The sequence below is a fragment of the Seriola aureovittata genome, chromosome 9 (genome assembly GCF_021018895.1).
Source record: "Seriola aureovittata isolate HTS-2021-v1 ecotype China chromosome 9, ASM2101889v1, whole genome shotgun sequence".
In the NCBI taxonomy this organism is placed as follows: Eukaryota; Metazoa; Chordata; class Actinopteri; order Carangiformes; family Carangidae; genus Seriola; species Seriola aureovittata.
This window is the reverse complement of record NC_079372.1, coordinates 12,210,154-12,233,458: the sequence shown is the minus strand read 5'-3', so window position 1 is coordinate 12,233,458 and position 23,305 is coordinate 12,210,154. Positions and strand designations below refer to the sequence as shown.

General features: G+C 40.4%; 1 protein-coding gene across 6 annotated transcripts in view; it reads right to left on the bottom strand.

Moving 5' to 3' along the window:
• The window catches only part of dlgap4a (discs, large (Drosophila) homolog-associated protein 4a), an 82,684-nt gene extending 67,991 nt beyond the window's left edge, over positions 1 to 14,693 (bottom strand). For 5 of the 6 annotated variants that reach the window (XM_056384802.1, XM_056384804.1, XM_056384806.1 and 2 more), the window contains exon 1: positions 14,176 to 14,693. The gene's annotated coding sequence lies outside the window, so the exon portion shown is untranslated. The remainder of the gene's footprint in view (positions 1 to 14,175) is intronic. The other variant, XM_056384801.1, reaches the window with a different exon arrangement.
• Between the last annotated feature and the right edge of the window lie 8,612 nt (positions 14,694 to 23,305).

Sequence of the window (23,305 nt, the reverse complement as noted above, 5' to 3'; positions counted from 1 at the left end):
CACGCCGTGAGCAGCCAGCTGTGCAGAGGTGAGAAAGGAGCCAGAGTCTGAAGTTCTCTCTCTGGCTCTCTCTTTTTTCATCTCTTACACAGCTATTTTTCTCACTTTTAACACGAACAACCAAGTACATACTCTATGAATGACTTCCTAGAGAGACTGTACCTCCTCTCTGCCGCCCTGTCACTCTGCCCTTTCCCGTTCGGAACAACCATAAACACTTTTGATTTCCGATGTGGTCAGACCGAATGAGTCTGAGAGACCATAAACCATAAACCAGCGCTTAGACGCTGATCTTGTCCCAGAGGATACAGTGGCGGACATTATTTGCAGCCCTGATCATTACTGTAAGTATGGCCCTGTTTAGGAAAGTTTCATTATCTGAAAATGTGACCCTTAACCAGATATTTAAACATTATTACGTTAGCTTGGCAGCCGGCTTTTTTCACTCTGCCTTCGACTGTGAACATTTTGAACAACTACAAACCCTTTTGATTCCCAGCGTGGTTGGACAACACATCAAACAAACTACTTGAGCATGACAAGTCCTGGTCATGTCTTAAGTTCTCGTAGGAAAACTGTAGATCTTCATTTGAACATTTTCCATTCAATGTTGTGTTATTAGTGTTTTTTGCATTGCTGCATTGCTTCAGTTCATAGGCCTGACAATTACTAAATACTCAGGGTGTAAGGCCACCCTGACACTGGATTATTTACTTTTTTGTTGTTTTGGGATTTTATTAAATCAAATCATGAAATGTTTTTACTTTTAAAGGTTAGTTAAATAAGAATAAATCAAAAATAGTTTGAAATTCTTTCCATTTTCTTGCTGAAAATTAGATGAGAGGACTGATACCTCTCTCACGTTTGTACAGTAAATATGAAGAGACAGCCAGCAGCTCGTTAGTTTATCTCAGCCTAAATAATGGAAACAGCTGGCCTGGCTCTGTCCAGAGTTAAAAAAAGCACCTACCAGCACCTCTAAGGTCCAGAGCCATGTTAGTGGTTTGCCCTTGCCTCCAGTCTTTACCATAAACTAAACCAACTGACTTCTGGCTGAAGCTTCCCACACAGACATAAGCATTCGCCCAAAAGTCTAACTATTCCTTTAAGTTTAAGTAAGCTATGTTAAGTCAAGTCCATGTCAGGTCTCAAGTCCTCCAATTCCAACTTGAAGTCGCAGGTCTACAGCTGTGGCTCCACCACTTTCATCAAAGCATCACGTGTGATGTGTGACATGACAAGGACAGTATCCAGAGGATTCGGTCAGTTGATGACCCCTTCATCCTGTTCACATGTCATGTTAGCCAGGTTCAAGATTTCTACGGCTTCCTTAATTCACCATGGTACATGTTTCTACACTTCTGCTCTGGTACCTCTGTTGCAATGAGACAACTTGACAACTTCAGTTTTTTTATTTTGGTTTCTTTAGCTGGCTTGTTTTTTCTTCTGTTTTCTTGTGTGTGTGTGTGTGTGTTGTGTGTGTGTGTGTCTCCTGTTTTCTTTTGCCTATTCCAAGAGCATAGCCTGTCTCACAAACTGTTTTGTTTCGTGAGAGCTATTGAATCCTAGAAGTGATGTCATTTTTGTTCTCACTGTCAGTTTTGTCCTTGGATTGTACTGTACATCGCCACCTGTGAGGCTTCTGAAAAGGTGGTTAGCTACTGTCTGAATAAACAAACAGATTAATAAACAAACAAATATGCCACATTCATCAAAGATTAGTTGAACCAACTAAAATCAGCCAAAAACTGCAACTGCGACACCCACCACACTTCAAACTCATGGGTCAACTCTTTGCATCTACATTCTTATTACTGTGATTGCATTATAGCCCCAAGAATATGTAGTACATTTGTCCATTGAATCAGTTTAAGTGAAGGCACAGTTTTCTCCCACTCACATGCATTTAAATCGTTTTTTTACAGCCCCGCGGTTGTCACCATTTACTCTAATGCAGGCTTTATATTCGCTCTTGTAAGCAGTGATAATAACAATGGCCTCCTTCATATTTTTTCATATAAAACATGCTTTCCTGTGCTGTACATTCAAACACACACATCTCCTTTGCTCCTGACGCTCGCCCACATTTCAGTCATCCTTGAGAGGAGACAGAACTGGCAGCCTCTCGTCGGCCATCCAGGGACAATGCGGCAGGCAGGCAAGCAGGCAGGCAGCTCTACTACAGTAGTGGCATGGCAGGTTCAGCTGAAGGAGAGGCACTGACACCCATACTAATGAGACTGTACGCAGCGCAGTGACCAAGTGTATGCAGGGGGATCAGGCAGAAACGATCACACAGCTACCACAGAGCATATTGCCTCATGGAGCCCGCTTTCCCCGTGTGTCTCTCTCTCCTCTCTCTCTCTCTCTCACTCACTCCACCATTCAGAAAAAAAAGAAAGAAGTTATTTGCTCTCTTCTCTTTCCATTTCTATCCTCTGAACCTCTGAAATGTTTTGACAAATCTCCTGCAGACTAAGCATTCAGAACAACACAGCACCAAGGAAGACCACACATCAATCCTGTTACTGCAGGAACAACAACCTCTTTCGGTCAGTTAGTTCAAGAATATGCTGCAGCCTGAGAAGTATTCAACTACAAATTATTGAAATTTGGTTATTGAAATTAATTTATCACATTGATACACAGTATTTATCCTATAAAACTGTTTGCATAGCATATGTAGACACGGCCACCTTCCATTCAGTATCAGTGGTACTACAAGTCTAGATTATGTCAAATGTAATGTTCCAAAAAAGCTTCACGGTGTATGAACATCCCAGTGTTGTATCAGGTGTGGTGGCGAGATGCAGCTACAATGTTTTGATCACATCTTCATCAGTTATACTTGTGTGCCGGGTTGAAAAAAATCAATTCTCCGATTCAAATCAATAAATCTTTCCTTTGTCACACTTGCACACAGTGCAATGGGTCTCCTTTTAAATGTTCTTGAGCGATGCTTTCCTGAGCAAAATGGATTTATTATATGCGTTACATTGATTGAAATGTTGATCAATATTTGGATTTTAAGCCATTTGTTTCTTTACTAAATTAATCTGTCTGGATTAAGTCACCCATTAAAACTGCTCCCTGCACTCAGTCACAACAGGGCTGAACTTGATGGATTTTACTGCTTGCGTGACGAAGAACAAATGTAACAACAACAGAACATGATGGTATTTACTGTTAGTTTATGCTTCTGTGTGATACACACATTAAAATAGAAGAGCAGATGATTAGATGGAGAGATGAGATAGAAGAAACAAGAACAGTAGCAGTGACCTTTAGGAGCCCTTACAATTCTCCAGATGAAATTCATTACCACCCCCAACAGATTAATAAAGAGTGAGATTGCTTTCTGATGACAGACAGATGGTCTCCATGCAGGTGGCGAATCTGAGACCCACATTAATTCTGTCATTAGTCAGCTTCTAATGCTCGAGTGTGCATGTTCCTGTAACTGTACACTGCTGAAATGTACGGTATTCAAGAGATAGTCTAAGACCAGCAAAGTACAGTCATGCTTCAAGGCTGGAACTGCATTACATCTCCGAGTCATCCAGCATTTGCACCTCCAGCCTCCTGTGAGGCTCAGGAGCATCTTGCCGCCCCATTACCTGCCAGTCTTCAGGAACAGCTGCCTCCCTCCTGCTGTGAATTATGCAACAGTGGTGTTTACAATGAAGGCGCACTGCCTGTGGAAACACAAACAAGGACGTATAACCTCGGTAGGGTGAGGATGGAGGCTGGGCGAGAGTCTGTTCCTGCTGTCTCACAGTTAGCACGACAGGAATTTACAACAGACAGCTCAGGGTGACCTGCTCATCGACTGACGCTCCACACAGAAGGATGACAATGAGACCGTAGGTCAAGTCATGTCGAAGAAATCTAAGTGATAGAGACAGCATGCTGTGGCGACTGCAAAGGCTAGGTACACACAAACACTAAACAGCACAGGAATTGCAGAAGTCAGTTCTTTGCCTGTGTTGCAAATCCTGCCGCAGTGACAGAGCAACACGAGTTTCTGGATTACATCACACATCTTCTCTCTAAATCCAGTGAAAACCCACAGCACTGCTGTCCATTAGCCCATGTTAATGAACAGGGGACAGAGCAGTTCATTAACTACTGTGGTCATTTACTAGATCCACTTTTATTTATCTTCTAAATATTTATTTTATGACACGCTACACAACATATGAAGAGACGGTCATGACATAATGAATGTGTGGTGTTAATATGACAAGATCACATGTAACTGTCAGTTAGCAATTATTCATGTGACTGAGTGCTACTCAAACACAACAAGCTCCACTTTGTGCACCGAGTGTGAATGCACATGAATGCACAATGAATAATATATAGATGGAAAACTGAAGCACAGAGATGAAGGAAGCCATCAGCTTTATTAAGTTTAAGAGTATGACGATGTGACCAACTTGTCATGCAAATCTCCTGCAGTGCTAATCGCGAAGATAAAACGGAGAGTGCTCGATAGTGTATCAACTTAGTTTGGGAGGATTTATACCTCGAGGATTATCAAAAAATAAAATACAATGTTTAGCGAATTAAAACACCTTTATTCTGACAGAATGTTCAACTGAGAAAATACTGTTTCCTGTATATACTGTCAGCAAAGTATAACTTCCTATATATATGTTTAATCGTTGATACACTAACAGCATCCAGGCAACCAGGTGCACTAAGGACCAAAACTTTAACAAAGAAAAAATATAGTAGCACACCTTGTGTCATGTGGTAAACTGTTCTATTTAGCTTCAAGGTTATAGTGAGGGTGAGTGATCATGAGAGTGTTTGTGTTCAGCAGTCCTGGGGGACATGTTGCATCTATCTGTGAAGAGGGAGACAGGCTTCAAATTGCCTCACCGCTGAGGATGACACACTGCACTATCACTCCTTCCAGCTACAGTCAAAGTTAGTGTGTGCTTGTGTATGTGTGGGATGAGGGGACGCGGATGCGTGGTGTCACAAGGTTGAATGTTGTTCTTGACTCTTTGTGGCCCTGACAGTGAAGGGGGCTGTGTGGGTGCGTTTCAGTGAATCTCCTGACCAAACATGATTGTGAGTTATTAAAGTAGTAAACAAGGCAAAGAGGCAGCAAAACGGTAAGTAAATTGCATCAAACCATCAAACTTCAAACATGGATTAAAATTCCTACAAAGCTCATGATGATGAAAGTTCGGTTCAGACCTACTGTTAAATTATTCGCCGACTGGCTCCACAGGGCTTTATAGTATCTGTTAATTCGTTTTGGTTTTCTGACTTTCACTGCTCTCGTTGCATCATCTTTCAGTCAAACCACTTGGTGAAGATTAGAGAAAGATCATGGTCTTTGTAAAATGTTATCATATTATCATAAGACACAGTGTCTTTGCTTTATTAATGTTTAAAAATCACAATCTTTCTCAAATCTTAAGCAAAGTGCGTTTGTTGCCTAAACCGCACCACACACTCCGGTGTCAAAGCCCTTCATATTGTTCCCCGGCCATCCGGCTACGACTTGTAAAAACATAGAACTTCCTTCATTAAAAAAATATTGTCACTGGACTTAATCCAGGCAGCAGTAATGTAACACTAAAAACATTTTTTGCAACACAACTTAGTAGTAGGCTCTGAAGTCATTTCTACGAGACAGGGTTGTCACAAGTTGCATGTATTGTTGATGGTTTTGCATGACACGACTTTTGAAAGTTGTGATATTCCTGCAGTTTTCTAACTTTTCTGTTATCTCAAGCTATGGCAGTGACTTAACGTTATTATGCAAGATCTTGACACTGTGCACAGGCAGGATTATGTCAAAGCAAAGCCATGGTGTGATTTCCCAGTCCCCAACTCAAGCTTAGTTTAATCTGCAGTTCACAAAAGGCTACCGTTCTCCTTCCTGAAATCCTCCACTCAAATGAGCATGTGTGCATACGTGTGTGTGTGTGTGTGTACACATGTGTTGGTGGAAGTGCACATTAGCCCGCTGCAGGTTGAATCATTACATTAACCAGTTAATGTGGACAGAAACTGCCAGCTGAAGTGATGTAAGGTTTTTTGGCAGCTGTTGAGCTCAGTGCTGCCGGCACACTCGTGGCATGACAGTTGCACATTGTGTGTGCCCTCCAAATACAGTGCTTTCGTGTGAGTGTTTTTTGATAAATAATTTAATGGGACTAGGATACTGACTGCCGGGTTACTGCTGTTGCAGTACAGACATATTAACATATTAAAGGTCGGTGTCCTCCTTGAGAAATAGTGGATTCGTTAAAATTAAAGGCCTAATAATAAGATGGGAGCTTTTTTCAGCCACAGAGACCTAGATTTTTTATAAGCTATGACAATCCCTGCTGGTTAATGTGGGTTGAAACAGCTAATAACAATGGCGTAAGGAACTCTCACAGTCCAGATGTTATGTTTTGAATGCTGTAAAAACTGTTGCCTCAATTTCAACATTTAACATCTTTGAATCATTTCTGATAATGTGTTTAAATTTTGGGCTATAATTGTGACAGTAGTCTTCTCGTTCTTAAAGGCAGATATCCATTATAAATGGCCAATATCCCGGGGAATTATGTAAATTTTGGATGATTTTACACCTCAGGGCTGACGTCCAGTGTCTATGTTTAGTACCAACGCAGGACCTAGTGTGTCGTTCATGCTGAGATGTGGAAAGTAAGAGTGTGGTGGTTGGGATGGTAAATGGGTGTGTGCAGCATGTTTGACTTGCAGGAGGCCAAAGTTTGTGTCACATCTCAGACTCTCACCTACTGAAATCAGACTTCAATTATTATTGACCATCTTCTCAAAATCAAAAAGATATAGGTTCATTTGGTTGTGTCATAAACAGATACAGAAGCTGTTCTTTTTATAGTGTATTGTATTTCAGAGAGGCAGAAACATTTACGTCAAGACATTGACTATTTATAGCAAACGGTTATACCGTTAGGTCTGGTGGAAAAGGCTCTGCTTTTTGAGGGAGCTCTCAAAGGATCTAAACGCGACAAGGATTCTGCTGAGAGAGCTGATCCCCCAATAATAAACATACTTAAATATGAATCTTGGCTAAATCAACAGCAAGAAATACCACATAATTCATGAAGCGGCTGAGGGAGCTGCGGCAGCAAACGGCGTTGGCTTAAGTGCAATCAGCACAGTAACAGCGGTGTCAAGTGTGAGGTTATGATGTCTAGCAATAAAAGTGCACTTGCCACAAGTGTTGCCAAATCAACGAGGACTGAAATCATAAGGATTACAATTATTATAACAATTACAACTTTAGACATAGAAAGATCCAATGTTCAAACCTCTAATCTAGAGACAGTTTTTTTTCTTAGAATATCAAACCACAACTTTCTGTCCAGGTATCTCCTTAAAATGAGTTCAGTGTTCATTTGTTTTAGCAAACAGTACAGTTTTACGTACAAAATGCAACTGCAGGCACATTTTACAGATCAGTCTTCGTCAGATGTGTTAATTATCTCTATTGACAGCTGGGACCCTGATGCTGGTATCTGTGCGTGAAATAAAGTGGAGCCATGCATGTCACAAGGTGAAAACAATCTTCTTGCACGGAGGGTGAGCGGTGATGTGGTCAAGTGGTGATGGTAACAGGTCTGATAGCGTCAGACGTCCCGTCCATATGGCGCTCGGAGCTGGGGCACAAGCACACCCGGGGGTCAGGTCTTGGTTTGAGTGAATGCAGTCGGTGGCAGGAGCCAGAAGGTAGACGTCCAAAGGTGTTAATCTTCAGAGGGCTCAGATCTGCTCCCTGACTTCCTGTCAAGCCCACTGTCTGTGCACGCTGAGTGTCTTGCAGTGAAACAACACATGAAAATCTCAGCTGAGACAACCAATCACTGGTCGGCAAGTATATGAAATTAATGATGACACAATTGATTTAACTTGGTATTAATGAGAAGGAATCTTGCTGCAGGCAGTTTGAGGTAGGAATCGATCTTTTTCCCCGTGCAATGCAACAAGAACTTCATGATGATTCCCAACAAAATATTAATTTTTTCCCTCCATCTTGTCTGCATGCTTGTTGTTCCTGAATGCTTGGCCAGCAACACATTACAGTCGGTATGAGAACGTCTCTCCTGCTGTTCTGTGGAATATGAATGCGAATTTATGCATTTGATTTGGACCTGCCGGAGGGAAGCAGGTTTCCAGAAGGCAAAATCACCAGCTTTCTTATATTTACACAGAAATAATTAAAGCCAACTTGTGATTCAAGGGTAGCGGATATTACAATGAAACCCTGTGAGCTCTGTCCCTGTCCATAAAGTCTTTTTTATATACACACAAGCACCCACAGACACAATCACCAAGAACTGCCCCAGAAATTCAAGCAAAGGTTATAGAAATTCTCTTTGTAGTCACAAAACAAAATATCCCTGAGCTTTGAATATCACCCTGCATTATTTTCGCAGCATCCTCGGCACTCTTCTGTATTGCTTCTTCTTTACCTCTCGGTAATGTTAGGCAGCTTCTCCATTAAGCCTGTTTTATTTCTTGTCCATATCAATTAGTTTTTATTTGCATTTGATTGTAAACTACAAGCAGAACAAATAAGCAAAATCTTCATCAATTGTTTATTCTCATTTCCATTTAATTAAAACCCGAGAAAACTGTTACTCTTTCGATGCTGAATAAAAAATATGGACAGCCATGACATGAACAAACAGCTGTTGCTGGGATCTTCCCTGCTTTGGACACATGAGACATAATTAATCACCAGGGGACACAGACTCATTAATTGCTGTGTGCTGATTAATTGTCTCTTGTGAGAAATGTTCAGCTTAACATGCAAATTTGTGTCACAGGATCCATTCAGCGACGGCGCCCAGGCAGGGACTTATTGTAAAATGACACATGCAGGGAGATAACAAGACGCTTGTCAGGGGACCACTGTAAAACAGTTGTTTCTATTTCGAGCTCCTATACGAGAAGTGGAAAATGTGAGATGTTACAACTTGGATTTGACGAATCCTAAGAGAGGGCTGAAATCTAACGAGGAAAGAAAAAAGAAACTGTTTATCATTTGATTTGCTTTGTCCTTGGTTTTTTGCTGCATTAAACAAACTGCAGAAGAGGAGAGGAGAAGTGACAAAAGCATGACTAAAGATAGGAGAGAGGAGAAGAGTGAATGTGAAAGAGAGGAGATGGAAGGAAAGAAAGATGAAAAGAAAGGGAGAGGAAAGGAGAGAGAGGACAGGAAAAGTGAGGAGGGGAGGTGAAATAGGAGAAAAAGAGGAGAGGAGACTAAAGATAAGGAGAGGCAAAGAGAGGAGATAAAAACAGTGAAGTGAGGAGAGGAGGTGAAATGAGAAGAGAAGGGAAGAAAAGAGAGGAGAGAAAATGAAAAGAGAAGGAGAGGAAATGAGAGGAGAGGACAGGAGCTTGTTGGGCACAGTGACCTGATGGCAGGAAAGGTCACTGACTCAGCAGCACAGAACAGCATCTGTGAAGGCAGAGTTTAATCACCTCCCACCACTTCATCAGCTCCTGCATGAGATAGACTGAGAGCGGCATCACCAAGGTCATAAAATCTCTCTCTGTTGAAGACATATAGCGTCTCCATATAGATGAAATCACACCATCCTCTATAGCCACAAATTTGAGAGGAGGACGATGAGACAATGGCTGAACAGATGGAGCACTAAGACACTTCACCGATGGTAGAGAGCAAGTGTACACATGTTCAGAGCGCCATGCTTCTGCCTGAACTGAAGTTATACTGGGAGCATGGTGCTATGGTACACATAGAGAATCAAAGGCTTGAAATCATATATCCACTGTATTTCATCCAAGTCATGTTTAGTCAAATGGGTGAGGAACAAACAGTGAACTCATCCTAAACATCTCTTCCTTTTCTCTCTGGGGGATTCATCAAACTTGTTATAAATTGCTTTTTTTCAGTCTCGTGAATGTCACCTGTTCAAGTCAATCAAAACTATTTTCATTATCGATTAATCGTGCAAGTCATTTTCCAGCAGAAATTCCAAAAATGCGATAGTTCTAGGTTCTCAAATGTGCTGTCCTTGGTCTTATACTACACCTACATTATGGTAAATTGAATATTTTGGGGTTTTAAAGTGGAGTTCGCGCTGCTCGTCGGATGCTTGGATTGCTTCGGAAACCACCCCCACCCCCCGACACCTTTCCGACGTCGGATAGGAGCGCTCTGTGTGCGGCCAATTCTGTAAATTTCTGAAACCAACCATCTGACATTCACTCCCACCTCACGCCGTGAGCAGCCAGCTGTGCAGACAGAGGTGAGGATGGAGTCAGGGGTTTGAAACTTCTCTCTCTAGCTCTCTGTTTGCACTTGTTAGCCAACTACATGTGGCACCTTTTGATGTGACCTTGTACTCTAAGATACTATGACGGACATTTTTTAGTTTTCTGATATTTTACAGACCAAATGATAGATAAATTAACTGAGAGAACAACTGGCAGATTAATCAATAATGAAAATGATGCAGCCCTAATCATTACCACAAGGGACACCCTAATATTAAAAATTTGAGTCTACCTGTTCTTTTTTTCCCCATCTCCGTTTTCCCTTTTTAAGGAAAAAATTTCTCAGTAAACTGACAAGCCATGATGATGATATGAGGAACAGAAAATGAATTTCATCAAGCATCAAGTTAATCCTGGTTTTGTTTATATGTTTTGCTCTAGTTGATTTCTGCATCATATCTAAACTCCACATTTATTCACATTAAGGCATTATGATTTCAGGTCAAATGAGTGTTTGTCCCCTCTGTGGTGAAAGTCATGAGACATGACTCATGCGGCGGGTCTGGACCACTTGTAAATTTTAATTCATACCTATGTGAAATTGGTGAATGCCACAAATTTGTATGTACGTGCCACTTAAGAATGAATTTGTTTGTATATGTAGTTCTTCGCAGTTGTTGAGGCCTATTGTGTTTTTTCCTTTCAAGCTGCAAATCACAGTGTGGATCCATAGTGATGACAGACTAACAGGAACACAAGCTTTATATTGCAGCAGACATAATAACATAGGAAATTCAGCAATCCATACTGACTCTGTTATAGCGCTACATCATTCAATATAACACAGTGTGACGAGTGACATGAAAGGCTGGTGAATCTGCTATATAGTAATTACCTTGTTGTGTTTGTCAGCTGACCTTACACCCACCACATTCGGCTGATATAGAAGAGAGACTGGCAGAGGAAAGGCAGCAAGTTAATAAAACAGACAGAGGATGAGAATACAAAAAACAAGAATACGAGACTAAGAGAAGAGAACTGGGCTTTAGAGACTGTTGTCCATGTTCATTGAAATACCAATTAAGCCAATGCTTTGTGACATTTCTGCTCTTTCTCTTCTCATGATACAGCTAATGTGCCCCAGCATGGGCAGTCATACTGCAGGAAGCCTTATAATGCTGAAGCTCCAACACAGTAGGTGAGACACCCAGGATTTTAACACTTGTGCTCTCTTTGCTGCCATTTCTAAAACATAAAACTCTGCTCATAGTATTTGCTGTTTCTAGCAGTGGTAGAAGAAGTGCTCAGATCCCAAGTCAAATTAGCAATACAACAGTGTAAAAAGACACCTTTTGATCCTGCGTTCAAAATCTTACTTATAGTGGCTCTAATCGATATTTTATGATAACAATGTATATGAAAAAGCTATAAAACTGACTGTACACCACCTGCCCAGAACCAAACAACAGACAAACAAGTTAGTGACTAGCTGGTGAACATAGTGGAGCATTTAGCAAGAGACCCAGATTTCCTTCAGAAGTTGGTGGAGACCAAACACAGAGCTAAAAGGCTTAACATTCTCCAGGTCGACAAAGACACAACAAGCAACTGTTAAAAAGGCAAAATTATGTCAATGTTGTGTTCACAGCTTGTTTTCGCTGCCCCACATTGGCCAAAAAAATTCATTCAAGGTCATTGCATATTTAAATATAAGTATAATCAGTCAAACATATACGTGCATTTGCTATGCAGACCATTATGGTGACAATTATTATTTATTATTTAATTGGATGATTGGAATATGGAAGTAATTTTACTGTTGAAGCCAATCAAGCTAATCTGTGACTAACTTTAACCACAGTGGTGGGTATATTTTATAAGCTGTATGTCTACAGTTGTCAAATTAATATAGTGGTGTAGGAAATACAACATTTCTCTCTGAAAAGTATGGAGTAGAGGTAGACAATATAAATATTTAATTAATTGTTATATGGGCATTTTAAGTCTTTATTAATGTACAGTATTTGTTAACAATTAGAACTTCTCCTATGAAGACAAATTTTATATATTACCATCCCTGGGATACATATAATGTATGAAGCAGTGAAGTGCAGGTCACTCAAAACTGGACAGTACTTGAGTGAATATATATTTTACGTTACAAGTGAAACCGGGAAGAGCTTTCGGAAGACTCAATCAAACAACTGCAACCTTTTCAGATGATGTCATCAACTTAAACTGTTCAATATGATTGTTTGCGCAGAAGTGGTTCAGTTGTTGCAGGATCCCACAGGGTCGTGGCATGAAAAGACTTTTAATACCCTGTGTCCTTTGACGTCATACTGATGTGTGTGATACTGTACAGTATCTTGTCTAATCACTCCCTGCAGTAGCCTGACTAAGCCAGTTTTAAAAACACCCACCATCCTGGATCAGAGCCAGCTGGGTTTCTTTCAAACTATCTGGTACAGTATCATCATGGCTGTTGGCTGCCTGGCAGCAGATATGACATTGACACCTAAGTGAGAGCCTACAGTCCACCACCACCAACAGAGCTGTTTTACACCGGGCACCCAGAGCCGCTCCTGGACTCTGTTTGTACTGCTCACTACTCAGTTTGTGTGCTTTTATTCTCCTGCTGTTTATTAGAAGAGCAAACAACCCTGTACGCATTTAAAAGCGTGTAGAGGTTCAGAAAACAGAAAGGGGGGAAGGGTGGGGGGTGCCATTCAGCCTGTATTGTGATATTGTGATGTGTAAACCTTTCAGGCTGCCCAAGTCCTCAATGTGTCTCTGCTGGCAGCAGAGGCTCGCACACTGCTACACTGACATCCTTCAGTGTGCCATCCACAGATTTGTGGTCCCATTGAGCTGCGCATGAATTATTAATCAGCCGTCTACTAACAAAATGGGCTTTTAATTGTAGGGACTCCTGTTCGACAACAACAACTGAAACACAGGCCTCGATACAAACTGACTATCGATCAATCCCCCTCCCATGGATTCAGCGTCATCTTCAGCATCAGAGTAGAGGTGTGCTGGTTTATATCCACACAGGGATTCAGCAAGCAGCTCCTGCTCCATCCAGAGGACAGGGTGCCCCCCAGAAATATGCTTTTCACCCACTACTAACATTTTACCTCCCCCAAAAAAAAACCTTTGATATTTTCTAAAGCAGAGAGAGGGATGAAACTTCAAAGGGAGGATAAGAGGGGTATGCTGCTGTGATTTTGCTGTAGTCTGAGATTTTATACTCATCAAATGCAAGATAAAAAGCCATTCAACCAACAAGTAAATGGTAATTTAGTGCTGATTAATTCAAAATCTGCACCGAGTTAAAAGCCAACAGAGATTCACCTAATTGTTCTCAAAAGACATGTTTTTCTCTTTCCAAACTCTGAATCCCCCCCCCCCTTACAGATATCATGAAAGCAAGGCAGATGAGGTTTGATAACTTTGTCAAAAACAGATCATGCACATACAAAGGCTATTGTGCATACATAATCGACAGTATCAGCTCCAAATGATGACAAAATGATAGAAATGCCTCAGGTTGAAGTATATTCTACTTGCCATTGCTACAGTCAACTGACTTTGGCTTTGGCAGTCTGGAGCCAGCTCTAGTCCAGGCATCCTGAGGTGAACCACAGTCAAATTCATGCTAAAAAAAAAAACCACAAGAAAAAAACAAGCAAGCTGTTGACCTGACATTTGCAAGTCGCATATTGGCGTATTGCAGCTAGAGTCACACTCATGAGGTCGACAGGTGAAGAGCGACCGATTCAAAACAGTCAAATCCCCAATTTCAACTCAAGAGGGGGATTGACGATGCAACAATGCAGCCTGATGAGCTCCAATCGAGCCGTCAGTTTTCTGACTGAAACCCGCAACGCCCGATGGAAATCCTGACCGTGTCAACAAGCTTACCTTTTTCATTTTATTGTAAGCAGCTGCAGATGGGTGTCGGTCACACGGGGATAGTTATCCAGCTCTTACATGTCGGCCGTAATATCACTGTCACCCGGCTGTTTATCTGTCGGGAAGGTAAACAAGACGGTCCTATTACATTGCTAGAAATATAACTGCCTTTCTTTTTATCCCTTAGATGTATGACACAATCTTGCCGCGGTCATTGCTTGTCTGTCCTTCCCACAGTGCAGCGGTCTTCTGATTGCAGCTCACCGGTTTACAGAAGGATCCATCACGGCAGGGAAAACGCAGTTTGGAGGCTGCCGGTGATGCTGCAGCAGCAGCGTTTGGTCCGTCGAGACGCGGGATGAGAGAGGTGGGGGTGGGGGCATCCGAGGGCCCACGACAAAACACTCAGCTCCGAAAATGAACTCATCGGACCCGAAATCACGGTCTCATGAGCAAACGGTGGTTGATGAATCATTATGCGCACAGAGAGGCAACATGAGTGAGTGTGTGTGTGTGTGTGTGTGTGTGTGTGTGTGTGTGTGTGTGTGTGTGTTTTATTATTTCGCGTGTTTCTCAGGAGTGATGCTCTTTGATGATTAAGGGGAGAGAGGAGGGATTTTAAAGGGAGAATTCATTCAAAGAGAGGTTTGACGTCGCAGCCTCCTAATTTGAATTTTAGACAATAAATCAATAAAACTGAAATCAGATCTAGTGACACTTTTTAAAGTTGGTCCATTGACACGGTATTAAGTCTGGACAAATGGACTCAGCGGCTACAGCTGTTGCTTGAGGTATTTCATTCAATGATTTTAGAATCAATGACATCATGACACCAAAATTCAGTTCAGAAAAACAAAAATAAAATCTCTGACTTTGCTTCAACCCCCGTTTAGCACTTTAACATGTAATAAATGGTTTATAATAGACCATAATGAAGTTGTAAGCACATTCACTGTAAGTTAAGTGTTTATTGATATATTTGTCAAAAACTATTACTAAAAACTATATACTATACTGTACTAATTCTCTCAGGAAGCATCATAAACTGGTGTATAAATGGTTAATAGAAAGCTGTAATCATATTAAATGATATATGATATGTTAATTTGCACTTAAGAGATATTTTTTAGCACCAAACAGCAGATAGACACAGGTAGCTGCTTCGTATTGATATTTCACTCAGGAAATGGTAGAGACAAAAAAATAGAGCTAAAAGAGAGTTAATATTGAACTTATACTCATCAGGAGTCCAGTAACACAACTCCAAATAAATAAAAATGTGCTACATATTTGCTGGGTGTGTAAATAAACAATAGTCTGCTAGCAAATCCCCATAATGAGGTGATATGTCAAATTTGTGTTCACAGCATGTTTCCACTGCCACCTTACTGGCCAAATGCTAGTTTTAAAATGTTCTTACATCAGCTTACATCTACATTATAGTTTGCTTTAAATTCATATATACACTCTGTTACCAGTTTATTAGACACACCTAGCTAACCTAACTAATGCAGTCCTGTAATAAATCCTACCATCTGGTTATAGTTCAGTTTGTGCTGAGATTATTTTAGAGAGGTGTTCAGGGTCATTTTGGAGAATGTAGTTTGTGGTGCTGTTGAACTGTAATGTGTTATATCTATGTCTATTATTTAGTCCACCTCTCAATATAATGCAAGGTTATTATCTAAACAGTATATTGAAACTATATATACATATTATAACATCCATGGATGTAAGATTTATGCTGTTGTATTGAAGACTGCATTACTTTAAGCTTGGTGCACGTGACCTACCTAAAAAAAAATCCAAGAAAAAATCTAGAGGACATGACCTCAGCGTCCTTGACCTCAGGTACCTACACCCTGTCTCGCCATATCCCAGACAGAATCACTACGGTGCTGTCTTGGATGACATCAGATTTTATGAAGCTATGGCTAGTCATGAGTTTCAGTCAAAGTGAATCATGGCCACACAGATATTTGGACACACAAATGCATTGACATTAGACACACACACACACAGACACACACAGACACACACACACACACACACACACAGACACACACACACACACACACACAGGTCTGTGTAACTGTATGAATATGACTAATCTCCTGTTTGAAATCAAACTGACAATAAAAGACAATCTGTCCTCTCCAGAATAATGCCCAGTAGCACAAGCATTAAGGATGGCTGATTGGATAAGACCATGACTAATGACTCTGCATCTGATCCAAGGGTGGATATCAAAAGGGGCACAGAGGCAGCCAATGGTTGTGTTGTATTAGCTGAATACTTTTTTGTTCAGCTTGTCCTTTTCCATAGGACTGGGCTAAATTGCCTGACAGTAATCTCCTCATATACTGTCTCCCAACAAGACAGGTAATTAGCTCAGCTATAGTGGACAGTGACTCTACCTGCATGCTGAAATTCCACTTGTCTTCATTGGGCTGGCTGTTACAATAGCAGCCTTTCGGTCCAGAAGATTGAATCGTTAGAGGACATCCATTGTGTCTCGTAACACGCTGCAAAACATGGATGTGGGTCAGTAACATGTGCATCTCTGGGATCATATATATATAATATATATATATACATATATATAGATATCTTTTTGTAATCTCAGCTCTCTAATTTCCTTAATGTCTTGTTTTTATATTCATTTCATTCTAATACTTCTTTAGGTCTTTATCTGTTTTCCTACCTCACAGCCTCTCTCTGCTACCGCATGTGTCTTATCTTATCTCTTCTTACTGAGCTTGAGAGTGACTAAAAGATAATGTGGCAATGCTGAGGTAATAGGTATCGTATAATAAGTTGCAGGAGCTCAAATATATATATATTTTTTAGACACTACAATGAGTCATGGAGCAAACAAATGCAGTGAAATTATACTTTTCTTTTGAATTTGAGACCAACAGGAAGCAATAATGAAGATCCAGAGTTTCTTTGTTACATCATACTAAAAGAGTTAAATACTATTTAACAGCTTTAATGTGGTACATTTTTTTCTTCTCCACCAAAGCTTTCCCTGAAATGCTTATGAGATAAGCAGACCATGTCTAATTAGCTTAGTACCAACAGCCTGTATAAGTCAAAATAGATCTAGTCAGGTAAATGAAAAACAAAACAATTCCTGTGATTTTATGTTTGTCTAAATACATCATTTTAAAGATACAAATATTTGGCTAACTATTGCCATGAAATGTCTTTTTCCTCTTTTGCATTTCATGTTGCAGATGGAGAAAAATAGGAATTGCTTTCACAGTCCTCTCATTATTGTACTTTATTGTGTGCGGTTCATTTAGTCCACATGCAGAAATTGCAAATAAAGCCAAGCGTGAAGAGTTTTATTCTACCTTGAAAATAAATATGTAACAGACACAAGATTTCTTTTCAACATTCTAACCCATACAGAATCGTGACACATTTTTGGCAGAGAGTGAAAATAGTGGGATAGTTTTGCTTTGTCTCTGGCCTCCCTGTGTGTACTCAGGCCAGTGAGTAGTGTATGATATATATTGAGTGTTTTGGAGGAGGGAGAAAGCTGTTCCACCATCAACTGCCAAGCTCAGTTGTGAGCTTCATCAGAGCAGTCCTTTCTGTCATTGACAATCTGTTTTATGTAACAATTCCCATAATCAGTGCTCATTCCAGGACTAACAAACTGTTCCTCCGATTACTCAGAAAGCATTTCTGCCAGGTGTATGTGTGTGTGATGCTTTCACATATTTGTGATGCTGACAGCTGCTTGAAAAAGCCATTTTGGATCTGTGATATTCTTTTTTAGATGTAATTCATGATATATATTGTGCTGGTTATACAGTCAAAGAATAAAGATGGTGACATCAGGCATGACAAGACTAATTAGTAAGTGATTTGCAATTATTCAGAGTCTACAGCCTATCATAGAGGTGATTAATGTGAGCTAAATGCTAACATAAGCAAGCTAACATGCTCACAGTGACAATGCCATCACGCCAATGATCAGCAGGTATAATGTTTATAATGTTCATCATCTTATTGTAGCGTGTTAGCATTCTACCATTTGCTAATCAGCACTTAACACAAAAGTGCAACTGAGGCCGATGGGAATGTCATTAGTTCTGCGGTTAAACTAAACTGCACAAATAAACATTTGACATGAGGATTGTGTAGATGGAAAGTTAAGGGATTTCCTGAATTATTACCATTCATCTTGAGGGAACATGAACATGCTGGTGGTTCTAGGGGATAAATCAGGGTCATTATGATTCATCCTCTGGGCTCCATGAATGTTTGTACAAAATTAAACCTCAATCAGTCAGTTGTGTGACCTGTTTACTGCACAAAAGAAACGATGAGTTAATGAATGAATGACATGCCCCCATCTTTAAAGTAGTACAGTACCACAAACATTTCACTCCACCAACATTAATGTTTGCCACATTCTTCACAATTCAGTCATCACAATTGGTATTAAACTTACTCTCTTATAGTCTGTATAAACTCTGTTGCAATCGCATGTGTTTCCCTAAACACACATAGTCCAGAGAGTGTGCCCAGTAGCTTGCATAACTGGGTTCTTCCTGTGGAGGATTGGCATTAAAATGCAGACTGCTCTTCATGCTTGTGCCCCCAAGATATCACGCCAATTATTTGTCTCTGTGGGAGCAACCTATTTGCGGAAGATCTTCTTAAAATAAGAGTGGAGAGTCACAGCCGCTCCACATCCTTTCTGGTTCCTGACTGGACAGTTTACAAGGGCACGTGTCACCTCTCGCTGTGACCCTGCAGGACCATCTAACTATGGCTGTGGAAAGGTAGTGACGTTGCAGTCACCACACAAGTACAGGCGTTTGGTTCTGTTCTCACCCCTGCAGAGAGAATTCAGTCCCACTGTGCGTCTCTGCATCTCTGTTAGTGAGTTAACAGATCTGTACAACTTGCCCACGGCTTTGTCACACATGAATCCCAACCTTTGCTCTGCCACAAACACACAGAGAGCACATAGTTTTGGATGTCACAAATCAAAAATAAGAAGACAACTGCCCCCATTGTACGTGTGTGAGTTAAATCATAATACCAAAAGACACTGTATTGGAGCTGCATGTTATGGTTTATCTGTGCTTTTGTTGTCCATCTATTTTCGAGACCTTTAATTTTTCAAACAACATTCACTTGCTAATTAGGTGACTAATTGGATACCCCTCTCTCTGGCTTTGAGAGTGCCATCAGGTTTCACAATGAAATCCAGATCATTTACTTTAATATCCGCAGAAATTTACATTTTAAGAATAGAAGAGAATAAATTGGATTTAGTCTCCCTTTTTTATCATTGTATACTATTGTGTTTTCCACCACGATAAAATTGCACATGTGCAGCAAATATGTGCTAATGGTATTGTTAAGAGCTCACCATCATAAGCACAATTTAGCTGAAAACAGAAAGGTGGTTCCAGATGTGAATCCAGATCACAGCCCAGTAATATAACACTGTGAGCTCTAAACAGGCTGCCAAAGACAGTCTGCAATGCACAGAGGCAGTGGGATGTCACAAGGGCAGCTGACAAGAGGATGTTAGGTGGGCGAGTGGCATTTTATCATACAATCCATGTACAGTAATCAATGACCACTCACCAGTGGAGGGAAGAGGGACAGGAGAGAGAGTGAGAGTGCCAGTGGGCATGTCAGATAAAAGCACCGAAGGAGAAAAAACAGGGAACAAGGAGAGGAAGTGTTGAATTTGGCAGGGGGCTACTACAGAGGGTAGTGGGGACGCGTAAAAGAGCACAAATTGTGTGAAAGATGCAGAGATTAAAGTAAGCAGATGATTATGTAAGCAATTGCTTGACGGAGGAGACACACATAAAAGGCCAGGGAGACCATGTGCTGATTGGAAAAGCTGAAGAGCTTGCACCTCCTCTCCTCTGTATAATCCAGCTCTCAGCGATCACTCTTCAGATCAAAGCAACAGGCATTTTTAACCTGATTAAATATCTTTTGTTGTCACGAAAACACTTGTTCTTTGTCTTTAGCTTCATGTGTTTTTAATTCATCTACCCTTCAGTGTTCTTTATATAACACCAACCCTGTTCCTGCAGAATGCAGGGGGTGTACTTACAGTAGTATGTTTTACCTGTTACTAGAGCGTGACGGTCTCTGGTTGGGTCAGTAAATCTGGTCAGCTATGGTTCTATTTTAAAAACACCACTAGCCTTGTGAGCCTGGCACCATTCAGGCAGCACTGCAGATGGCTCTGAAAAAGCAAGCTGCAACATCTACTGCCTGGATTCATGTTTGAAATTTAAAAGAGTACTGGGACAAACTGCTTTCAGAATAGCTCCATTTCTTCCAGCGTGGAGGCAATCAATCGAAAGCAATGGTTTTGAATCCATGAAACTGAGCCAGACATGATTCATGAGTCATGCATGTAAACAATAGTGTGTAAACCACGCTGTGTAGGACATCGGTTCTGATGGAGAATTGGATCTATAAAAGATGAAGACTAAAAGACTGGTTACAGACAATAGCAAGCTATTCTGGACATTGACTAATTGTATTGTGGGTGCTCTGATGTGCACCAGATTAATGAACATGTGCTGAGTGAGTTCAGGCAGAATACTCTGTCAACCAGACCATGAACACATGGTTATAGGGCTATACTGTTCCATTTTATTTATCTCTTCTGTTTTCCTGGCTTACAGATTGTAATACTCTAATATAACAACATCACGATTCTGAGGATTTAACTGTACCATCCAGCACTTTGATGGTATTCTCTCTAACTCAAAATAAACACTAGCAGACAATTAAGGTCCTCATTTATCCCATCAATCTTGTGCCAAAACAACAAAACAACAGCCTCGCAAGAAAACAAGGCAATCCATCATGAAGCGGAAAGTCGTCAATCATATTTTATGTATTTAAAAAACGCAAAATAATGAAGCTGGTTGATTATTTTCAGGTCAAGAGGTGAATTCTTGAAGTCTTCCTTTGGGGAGCATTGATACTGCATCAGCAAAAATCGTTTTCAAATATCATCAGGTGTGAGAGCCAGAAGGCACAAACGTCAGACTGGTTTATTAAGTTTATATTTAAAATACTCCACATCATATGTCTACAGATTATTAAAGGTGTTACAACAAAGGCAAATTTTACAGCCATGTTAACAATACAATATAATAACTGACCAACTGTCTCCTCATCAGAAATTTCCAGAAACACTGACACATGGAGCACGCAGAGGCCTCTGTGGCCTGAGTCCTTGCGGAAAGATTAAGCACAGTAATATAATAAATAGACTCATTACGTGATATTTATAACCCTCTGCTTACACATCTAACCATCCTGCTCAGTAACTAAAACCTAGTAGCTGCAGTTGGTTGCTGCTCTTTGAAGATTTATATTTAGAGTGCTGACTCATTCAACAAAATATTCCTGGGAGTGAGGACTTTTACCCTTACTATTACCTTTAATTTTATATCTTTAACTGGGTGAAATGCCTTTTTCAAAGGGCTATGCTTAGTGCTACTTGTTCAGTAAATTTCATTTTTTAATCAGTAAGGTCAGGACACCTCAGTCAACACATCCAGCTATGAATGATTTTTCTGTGAGTACTGTTAAAAAGGATGTAGGATTTAAAAGAGGACAGCAACCAGCTCAAAGCAGAGTTTTGACTACTCACAGCGTTATTGTGCCATCTGTTGGATTTACAGACAACTGCAGCAATGTGTTATCTGTGGTAGGGACAGAGCTTCATGCAGTAGGAGACAATCCATCAAAACTGACTCCATCTATCCCCATTTACGATCTAAACAGTAAAGATAATTCACACTGGCCAGGTGATGACAACAAGTGGGCCAGCAAATGCCTATAATTGCTATTATTATTTAAGTTGTTAACAAATAATGAAACTGCATTTCCCCACCATTCTATTCTTAATTGCTGTATTAACTAAACAGCCCTGTACAATGTTTTAGTAACTAAAATGTGAGTTTATGAATGAGTTTAATTGAAAGAACAAACATGGCTTCCTGAGACTCTAGAGTTAAACAAAGTTATGGTGTTTTGTTTTCTTCTACATTTCTACATACAGTTCATCCAATCACAAAACCATGCTGGACAATTTTCAAAATTACATATTTTTCATAGTTAGCCATATTCATACATGTGACTGATTACACATGCAGATGAATTATGGGGGAAAAAACAGCAGAACTATTCAGAGTAAAGTTTCAAGATATTTACATTAAACAAACGTAACCAGCACCAACATCAAAAAGTTTGAGCTTATCAAACTATTCATTAAGGACTGAGCCATGGTGGGAGAAGTTTTAAGATCCTTTAATTAAGTCATGGTAGATATATTGCAATATAAAACTACTCCACTGCAAATACAGACATGGACATACGCTTCATTGAAACAATGCTCTGTTCTTCCTGAGAAGTGTTCAAATTATAAAAAAAAAAAAATCTTTTGTCACGCACACCTGCAAGCTTTTGGTTTGACACATAAATTTAACAAAGAAGCAGTGAAAAGAACTTCTACAATGGCCAAGACAAAATGATCGGTTCTCCTTAGACGTGGTGATAAATAAGTGGATTGTGGTGATATTTCCAGCAGACCGTTGTTTTCAGTATCACAGGTGTCTTCAATCTTCTAATCAGTCATCCAGCCTATTTAAATGGAGAGACGTGCTCATAATGGTTTTTGGTGTCATTGTGTGCACCTCAGTGAGCATGGCAACGATAGAGAACATAATTGCCAAGCACGGTCAATGTAAAGGCAACAAGAGCAACTCCACGCAGGTTGATGTGCCTGTGAGCACATGCTGCTAAAATTGTCCAGGGTCCTGTAGACGATCTTCACTGCTACTAGATGTCGCACTAGACCACCGGCGTCTCAGACCACAACAAATGCCTCGTCGGCCACAAGCACTTTGCCATATTTCCCCTCCCTCCACATTGTCAGTGAAGTCCATTGAAAGCAGCTACCAAACTCCCAACAAGAAGCACAACTGAATACAGTTACCAGGTGTTCACGAGAGCCAACAAACCCACCGAACCACTAGCGCATGCTCACATTGCCTTGATGCTACACACAGTAGACACTAGCAGTAAACCACCAGCTAGCAATACCAACATTTGAACACATTCT